At 33.9% G+C, this 9005-nt stretch overlaps 1 long non-coding RNA gene across 1 annotated transcript; it reads right to left on the bottom strand.

The window, feature by feature from the left end:
• Positions 1–608: 608 nt before the first annotated feature.
• Positions 609–3972, bottom strand: LOC110036831. The gene is made up of 2 exons (XR_002295268.1): positions 3865–3972; positions 609–941 (listed from the first exon to the last, which is right to left on the bottom strand). It is a non-coding gene; the product is annotated as an uncharacterized LOC110036831 (long non-coding RNA).
• Positions 3973–9005: the final 5033 nt, after the last annotated feature.

Genomic DNA, 9005 nt, shown 5'->3' with positions numbered 1-9005 from the left:
ATAACAAATATAGAAATCATTAACAAAGGAAGTTTATAGATAAAAAATAACATAACAAATAGCACTCTACATAAACGAGATGATAAGAATTATTAAAACACTCCAAAAACCAAGAATAGGATAACAAATATAGAAATCATTAACAAAGGAAGTTTTTAGATAAAAAATAGCATAACAAATAGCACTCTACATAAACGAGATGATAGGAATTATTAAAACCACTCAAAAAACCAAGAATAAGCCTAACAAAAAAGATGACCATAGTTTGGTTAAAAATAATGCACCAAATCATCTCAAAATGCAAAATATTCTTAGATAACAGTATGAAAGCTATTGTTTCATGAATTGTGCACAATGCAAACATAAGATTTGTATTTGAGGCTCACCGAATCATACAACAATGTTATCATACCACAACAGCAAGCCAAACACAAATCCATTTGTAAAATAAAATAAATAAATAAATACACAAAACACAAATCCTTCAGGAAAAAAATAAAATAAGAATAAAAATAAAAAATTCATGCAAAACTGATGCTAGGAAACACAAATGAATCCATCGAACTGCTCAATATAACATGCAGGATTATGGTGGCGTATGCAGTTCATTAACATCATTACTCGGAGTTTTGACATTTAAAAAAAAAAAAATTCTCAAGTTGTGAAACAAATTTCATTATTCAACTTAGTTGAAACTCGAGTTGCCGATGGCGCATGCAGAAGTAGCAAACTGATGGGCATGGATACAAGCAAATGAAGCATCAAACTCGTTATTTTTGACAAATTTTCTATTTTAGTTTCAATAATATTGTTTAAAAAATCTCTCAGAAGAATTGGATGGACTATGAAAGAGCCTTCTGAACCTCAACTGTCACCTCTTTCGGGGCTTTCTCTGCGTGCAAGTTAACTACATCACCTTTCTTGGAATAATAAGATATAACCTGCAACATTACAAAAATAAAGCTAATTCAAGCTAGCAAGAGAGTCACACAACAAAACTTTCAAAAAATGCATTCACAATACAGAGAGAGAGAGAGAGAGAGAGAGGAAAACCAATGGAAAGCCACAATTCTCACAAACTGTACATTTTTTTTTCTAAATGTTTAAGCTGCAAATGAACCAACATGCCCAATAAGCCAATCGTAATTCTACTCATTTAGATCTCATTCAAGATTATTTGATCAAATACTAGAGACAAATGAATAAGATTAAGCAATTGTTGCTTCAATTGTTTATGATCCCGAGCAATATCATTATAATTTCGAAGCCCCTTGGTAGATGCAAGTTTAATGTTTGATAATGGCTCATTGCAGACTAATAAGACTAATTAAGTTGATTAGATTACATCAAATACTTGAATAATCTTATTTAGGCTTTAAGATATAATATAATTGCAATAGTGAAATGCTTTTTGTTCAAAAATTAAAAAGTTTAACCCTACTCATTCTATGGCCAGAAGGTGCAATTTGCCTTTCCACATTTAAAGATTGCAACATTCATTCTGCGACGCATGTTACTTGATTTCTCTAGACTCTAGCTCTTACCAAGTCGCCCTATTATTTCCACCTAGCACAGTATAGTGTTGGCAAACAAGCATCACGTGTTAGTTCAGCAATCACCACTTGTTTCTTGTTTCTCCAGCTACTATCACTCTATCCCAATTACCCACACATCTCTTCTTATCATTTAGTCGTTAGGGTTCAGTAAAATTGAGATCCCAATGACGGTTACAACAAATCCGCCTCGAGCCATCTTTTATCTTTTCTAAAATTAAAATATATTTACTAGATAAATAAAAGAATACATCAAGAGCATTTAACAAGAAATATCAAAGCAAAAAAAGTAAAATACAACCAGAAAAATGCTGAAAAATTTGCTGGGATCATTTAGCTTGAAGCATAGTGAAAATAGAATAAAGAATGTGAAATCTTTTATCCACCAATGAGTCAACGTTCTGAATACTCCGATAAAAATAAGATATTTTTTGTGATGAATAATCATAATTATGATCACCAGGGAAAGTGGTTGATGCATTTAAAAAAGTTGTGGATTTTTCTCGGTTATAATATCACGAGATGAGAAAGTAGTTGTCATCACAACATTAGTGGTGATCATAATATTAGCTACTATTTTGTGAACTGACTTAAAATATGGCACCAGGTTTTGAAAACAAACCTTAACAGATGTGGAGGGAAGATTACTCAGCTCGAGATGAGCTTTAAAGCCCAAAGAAAATTTGGGCCCAAAAATATGGCAGAAGCAGCCGAAATATTTTTTCTCAAATTTCAAATTTTACAAATTTTTTCATTATGGAGGCTCAATCTACAACTGTTGATGAATAAACATAGTAATATCTCTAATTCCATCAAGACTAGCTATGGAGGTTCTAGTAAAACAAGTAATTGCAGTATCCACAATTAAAGTTTTTAAAAAAATTGAAGCAAAGAGAACACAAAAAAATTAGTTGAATTAATGCAAAGAAGCCGTGGAAATGAAATCAAAACTTAAGTGACATGAGGCCCCACAGAGCAATCAAAATATGGAGAATATTTTAACATGTGCATTGGGAGGCTATTGATATAGTATATACGCAATAAAAAAAATTTAGTATAATTTGTTACAAAGAAAATCCTTATGATGACGTAACAGAGGTCAAAAAGCTGAACCAAATAGTCACAAAGTAACTATGAATTAGCTATGAACTTGAGAACAACTTTCATGCTAGGATAAGCCATAGAAAAATTTGTCAATACATAAGAGGGCAAAAGGACTTGTAAATACAAAATCTAGTCACAAAGTAACTATGAATTAGCTATGAACTTGCGAACAAATTTCATGCTAGAATAAGCCATAGAAAAATTTGTCAATACATAAGAGGACAAAAGGACTTGTAAATACAAAATTTCGGCATCAAAAAAGAAAATAATAGGCTTCCTTGGAAAGATGCGAGTAATTTATGTTGAGTAATCTCTGACTTCTAAAGAGTGAAAGGTAAAAAATTGTTGATTAAGGAGGTGAAAAAGTCCACAGTATTCAAAACACAAAGAACATTTTCAAATGATTTTATAAAACTCCAAGACGCAACCAAATGCGGGGAAATTTAGCAAGTCAAACAAAGCAGGTTCAGGCACCAAAAATTTGTAAAACAGAGAAAATAAAAGTTCCCAAATACTCATATAATTGTTACTAGTAAACACAATGGCTAAAAAGCTGCTCCAAATGGCCCCTATATCAATTACAAATGCACGATTTCATGCTTTACAAGACAAGTTGAAAATTCAAAAAAGGAAAGTCAATATGATGATTTATTCTCCAATGGACTACCATTATAAGGGTTCAAATTGGTTATAGGGGTCAAAACTCGGTTCAACCTGTAAGCGAAATGAATCAAAAGGTTATAGTAACAGTGACATTTCACAGTTGTAATATATTTATTTCACTAAATTGAATATTGTAAGCGAAATGAATCAAGAGGTTGACCGCTTGTTCTATTTCTTCCTATTAGTTTCCTCTGTTTTGCTGTTTTATCCTTTGCTATAATTTCTCATGGAGCACCAAGATTTGAAAAAAACTGTCAAGTTTACCAAATCAGAAGTAAACATCATGAGAGTAAGCCAAAAAAAAACTGCCATCCCAATCCCTAGATAAGTCCATAGTGATGCATGTTAACAAAAACAATCATTAATGTACTTTGCTATTAACTAAGCGATCTAATAAAAGATTAATATAGATTATAACTAGATTATAACTGGTGTAGAATAGACATAAAGAAGATGTATGAAACAACTTTTTTCAGAATATTCAAATGGAAATGGAAAAAAAAAGAAAAATTGACAAGCATTGAAAAGATGAATTAAAGCGTACAGGTTCAGTTTGTCTGTGAAAAGCTTCAAGCCTCGACTTGAGAACAGCGGCCGTATCATCTTTCCTCTGGATTAGAGGTTCACCAGTGACCTGAAAGAAGGATGACAACAGGTCATTACAGTTAGAATGATGAAAAAGGAAAATTAAAATATACAAGCAACAAAAAACAATGACCCAAAATTATGCATGCATTTTAATGATACAACAACGAGATTCATCAACATAATAAAAACTTTTCAAGGATAGAGTTACACATACAGGATCTAAGAAAATGCATAATATGACTGTGAAAGACAAATCACTAATCAAGAAGGTTATGAAGCATTTATTATCAGAAGAAGATCTAATCAACTAGTACTTATTTCCAGCTAACAATAAAAGCAATGCAACATATCAGTAACAATATTAAAATGGCTATTAAAAAATTATTCACATGTCAGATGTTCGCTGAATCAATTGAAAATAAGATATAAAAAAATGCAAATTGTCATACTCAGAAGTTTATAAAGTATAAATGTAAAATTCTTTAAATAAATTCTACCGTAAAATCTAATTTTAATGAATATCATAAAAAAAACTTTCATTGCATTCTATGATTTAAATCAATCATTTTGATATATAAGAACATATGATAATTCTACTACTACAGCAACAACAACAACAAGAAACAACAACAAGAAGCCTTTTTCTCCATTGTGTCCTATTAAGTGTCATATTTTCATTTAATTCTAACAAATTAAGATTATTTTTAATACAACATGACCAAGTAAAAAATTATGAAATTAGTTCTTGTCCTATTAAGTGTCATGTTTTCATTTAATTCTAACAATTAAGATTATTTTTTATACAGCATGACCAAGTAAAAAATTATGAAATTAGTTCAAGTTTGAATTAAACTTTCCTAGTTTTATTTAAATATTATTGTTCCATTTTACTATATTGGTTAGTGGAAACTCAATTTTTTCCACTGAAATTTGTATGTAAACATGAATAAAGGATCTAGCAGCAGTGGTAGCTTTAATATATTAAAAATAAAATTATAGATACATATATATCAATTAAATTTAAGCATTTGATTCTCATTTTTCACCTTATAGTCATACTGGAAACCGAAACAGAAGGCAGGATAAAATAAAAAAGGAAAAGGGAAGGAAGAATACGAGGAGAAATAAAACAGGAAGAAAAGAAGGCACGAAGGTGGAGCACAAAATTTAGCATGTATTTTCGAAATTTGATTGTGTACAAATACCGCCTGCCACAAGCCGGTGGCGGTCGTGGCCCAAGTGCTGGTAGTGCGCAGTGGCGGCCGCGCCAGGCGACGGGTGGCAGACGGTTGCTATAGCTTGAGGCGATTACTAGAAAAGGTCAGTGTGTGGTTTTTGTGGCCCTGCGGTGGCCCACGTCGGGAGGAGGCCGGTGGCAACAATGGTCGAAGGTGAGTGATTGCGAACGGTGGTCGTCTGGCGTCGGTATAGAAAAAATAAAGTATAAAATACACTCTAAATTTGGTCATATTTTACAACATATTTGGAATTTGGCAGATAAAACGCCAAAATCCGTAAAATCAATACAAACTCAATACAATATACTAGTTTATTTGAAAACCAAATAGCCCCTATAAGAAATTATATTAGACTATGTTGCTTATTTTAATTCTTAAAACTTTTTTATTCTATATTAAAGTTGTTTATTTTGTTGAGTTAATAAGCTCGCCAAATATTATGTTAAATTTAATTCAAGAAAAAGGAAAATACAATATTGAGCTTGAGCAAGAATTAAGTTCAATTATGTGATCATAATTTGTTAAATAACTATTGTAAGGTAGAAGAGTCAATGAAGTGATGTATCAAAATGAAATGTATGTTTCATATAAGAGTCTTAGTGTGCATTAGATGCTCTTTCGACATGTAAAAATGAAATATTTTGGATTGCTTTTGCTTAAATTTCTGGGTTTTTTTTTGGATATTGTTGAAATTCAGAATAATGCGGAATATTTTTGTTGATAAGAAAAGGGGTATAAATAACCCTTACATGAATACTATAATAGGAAAGACAATAAAAATAAATAACAGAATATGAAAGATATAACACCTAATATCTCAAATTAATTAATCCATATTAATTATTTGGAGAGAAAGGAAACAACATAAATCAGGAAAAGAAATAAATCCAATCCAAGAAAATAAGTCTAAAATAGGAAAAGAAATAAAGCTACATTAAGAAATAAATTTAATCTTCATAACTTCTAATAGGAATAAATTATTTCATGATATATTTTTTAACACTCCCCCTAAAAATGAAACATGGTTAAAAACCATATTCAACGTGAATTTGAAAATATCAAATAATAAACGAGGAAGATCTTGTGAAATAAAATTTGAATGCAGTTTCTGCAATGTCTGTAGATAAGAGAAGGACTCCTATAGGTAAAAACAGACTTCTAGTTGATTGTGGTTGTCTTTGATTGCAGTTCTTAGGTGTTTGTAGGCAGGCGAAAAACTCCTACAAATAATGTTGCAAGGGAGTTTGCAAGAAAGTAGACAACCAACAGAAAATGCTGCAGGGTATGGCCTACAGAAAAAAAAATGAAAAGCTCCGGAAATAGGCCTTGCTGCAAGAAAAGGCTTCGGAAGAGGGTATGCATTAGGAAAAGCTCTGGGAGGGTCTGCTGCAAGAAAAGCTCTGGAGGAGGGTTTGCCGCTAGAAAAGCTCCGGAGGACCTGACGTAGAAAAAGCTCTGAAGGAGGGTCTACTATAAAAAAAGCTCCGGTTGAGGACCTGCTGCAGAAAGAACTCCAGTGCATGAAAAGCTTCAAAGGCCTGCAGGTAAGACGGAGGAACGCCTGCAGGGAAAACTGTAGGGTATGGCCAGAATGCCATCTGTGTTATTGCTTATGGCAAGCCTTATGATTCCGGAGCCTCGCAAAGCACCCTGATATCATTCAATAAGATAAAATTCCATCCGCACAAGTAGGCACAAATAGCAGTATCCATATCATTGACAGTTGTTCTGTCAAGTCAGACTCCACAGTACTCCAATGCCATAATTCTTCCAACACCTTCCATCCGCACAAGTAGGCACAAATAGCAGTATCCATTTCATTGACAGTTGTTCTGTCAAGCCAGACTCCACAGTACTCCAATGACATAATTCTTCCAACACCTGAGATTTCATTGAGCCCAAAAATTGAAAAAAAATCCCATTGATCTGCTGCTCCACTTCAAAATGGAAGCACAAAATTATATACTAAAATTGAGTTAACAAATTCTCATCATTATTTGCAAAGCTACATCTTGCCTAAACCAGAACAAAATTTGGATTTCCATTGCAGTGAGGAACTATTTTCTTAAGAAAGTCTGGGCTTGTTTGAAAATCAGCATCAAACAAAGCCACAAACTCGTAGTTCTTCACATAGTCACAACTCATGGCGGATTTGAGGTTTTTTGCCTTAAATCCTGATCGAGATAAACAGTGCTTGTAGATAATATTTATTTCTCTGATTCCATTTGGAAACATTGACTTGCATTAATAGATGCATTCTCTCATCATCTCAGTCGTCTAGAACTTGGATCAAGATCCTATCATTTGGCCAATCAAGTTGACAGACATAAAAAATCGATTGATCATATCTTCTAATATTGGTTGTGTGTTCATTATGTCTCTCTTTAATGACTTCTTAGTACTTGGATCTTTCCCCTCTGCCACATCTTATGAGTAGATTGTCACTAAAAAAACTGGTCGGACATTGAAACTAGAAGTGTTGGATGTGATTGAGAAAGATACAAAGAGCCATACTTCTGATGTTCGTAGAAGAGCATTGGATGGCAAGCTTGTGGAGAAAAACAAATCGAAGCAGAAGAAGGAAGTGAATTTTGTACCAGCTGAGAAGGACAAGAAGGTTTACAGGGAAGAGCTTGTTGTTGCTCTCTTCCTTCTTGTAGAGGAATTTCAACACCGACGGGAAGGAGATCCGGATGCAATTTCAACACCGATGGGAAGGAGATCCGGATGCAGCGAAACAATTGCAGGAAGTAACATCTCCACTAAGGAAGCTTGCAGGAATTTGAGCCCCGCTGAAAGTTTTCGAGAGAAGTTTCTAGCAGATTGGGCTTGCAGGGAGAGCAAGTTTCCAACAACGTTAAGGCCTACAGGGAAAGTGTTTTGGTGGCTAGTTCCTGCAAGGAGTTCTGGTGGCTAGGTCCTGCAGTGAGAGGAAGTTTCTGACGTCTAGAGCATGCAAAAAGAGGAATTTTCCTATGGAAAAACTGAAAGGAGTAGACGAAGGAAGGGCCTGCAGCACGACAACGACTGCCGGCTATAGGGAATAAGAAGTTTCCATTGACAGATGTCTCTAGGTTTTGTTTCAAAGCTCTGGTACAATGTTAAAATTCAGAATAATACGAAATATTTCTATTCATATGAAAGGGGTATAAATGTCACTTACATGAATCCTAGAACAGGAAAGATAATAAGAAGAAATAACAAGAAAGAAAAGATATAACACATAATATCTCCAATTAATCAATTCCTATTAATTATTTGGAGATAAAGAAAATAACATAAACTAGAAAAACCTAAAAATAGGAAAAAATAAATCCAATCTAAAAAAATATTCTTTAATGACTTCTTAGTACTTGGATCTTTCCCCTTTCTTCTGCCACATCTTATGAGTAGATTGTCACTAAAACAACTGGTCGGACATTGAAACTAGAAGTGTTGGATGTGATTGAGAAAGATACAAAGAGCCATACTTCTGATGTTCGTAGAAGAGCATTGGATGGCAAGCTTGTGGAGAAAAACAAATCGAAGCAGAAGAAGGAAGTGAATTTTGTACCAGCTGAGAAGGACAAGAAGGTTTACAGGGAAGAGCTTGTTGTTGCTCTCTTCCTTCTTGTAGAGGAATTTCAACACCGACGGGAAGGAGATCCGGATGCAATTTCAACACCGATGGGAAGGAGATCCGGATGCAGCGAAACAATTGCAGGAAGTAACATCTCCACTAAGGAAGCTTGCAGGAATTTGAGCCCCGCTGAAAGTTTTCCATCCGACAGAGAGGATTTACAGCTGCTACGTACTTGCAGAGAGTTCTGACGGCTAGTTCCTACAAGAAAGAGTTCCAACGGATAGGGCTTAGGGGGGA

This window comes from Phalaenopsis equestris, unplaced genomic scaffold (assembly GCF_001263595.1).
Source record: "Phalaenopsis equestris unplaced genomic scaffold, ASM126359v1 Scaffold211411, whole genome shotgun sequence".
Lineage (NCBI taxonomy): Eukaryota > Viridiplantae > Streptophyta > Magnoliopsida > Asparagales > Orchidaceae > Phalaenopsis > Phalaenopsis equestris.
Note: the sequence above shows the minus strand (reverse complement) of the source record. Positions and strands in the feature narration are given on the sequence as shown.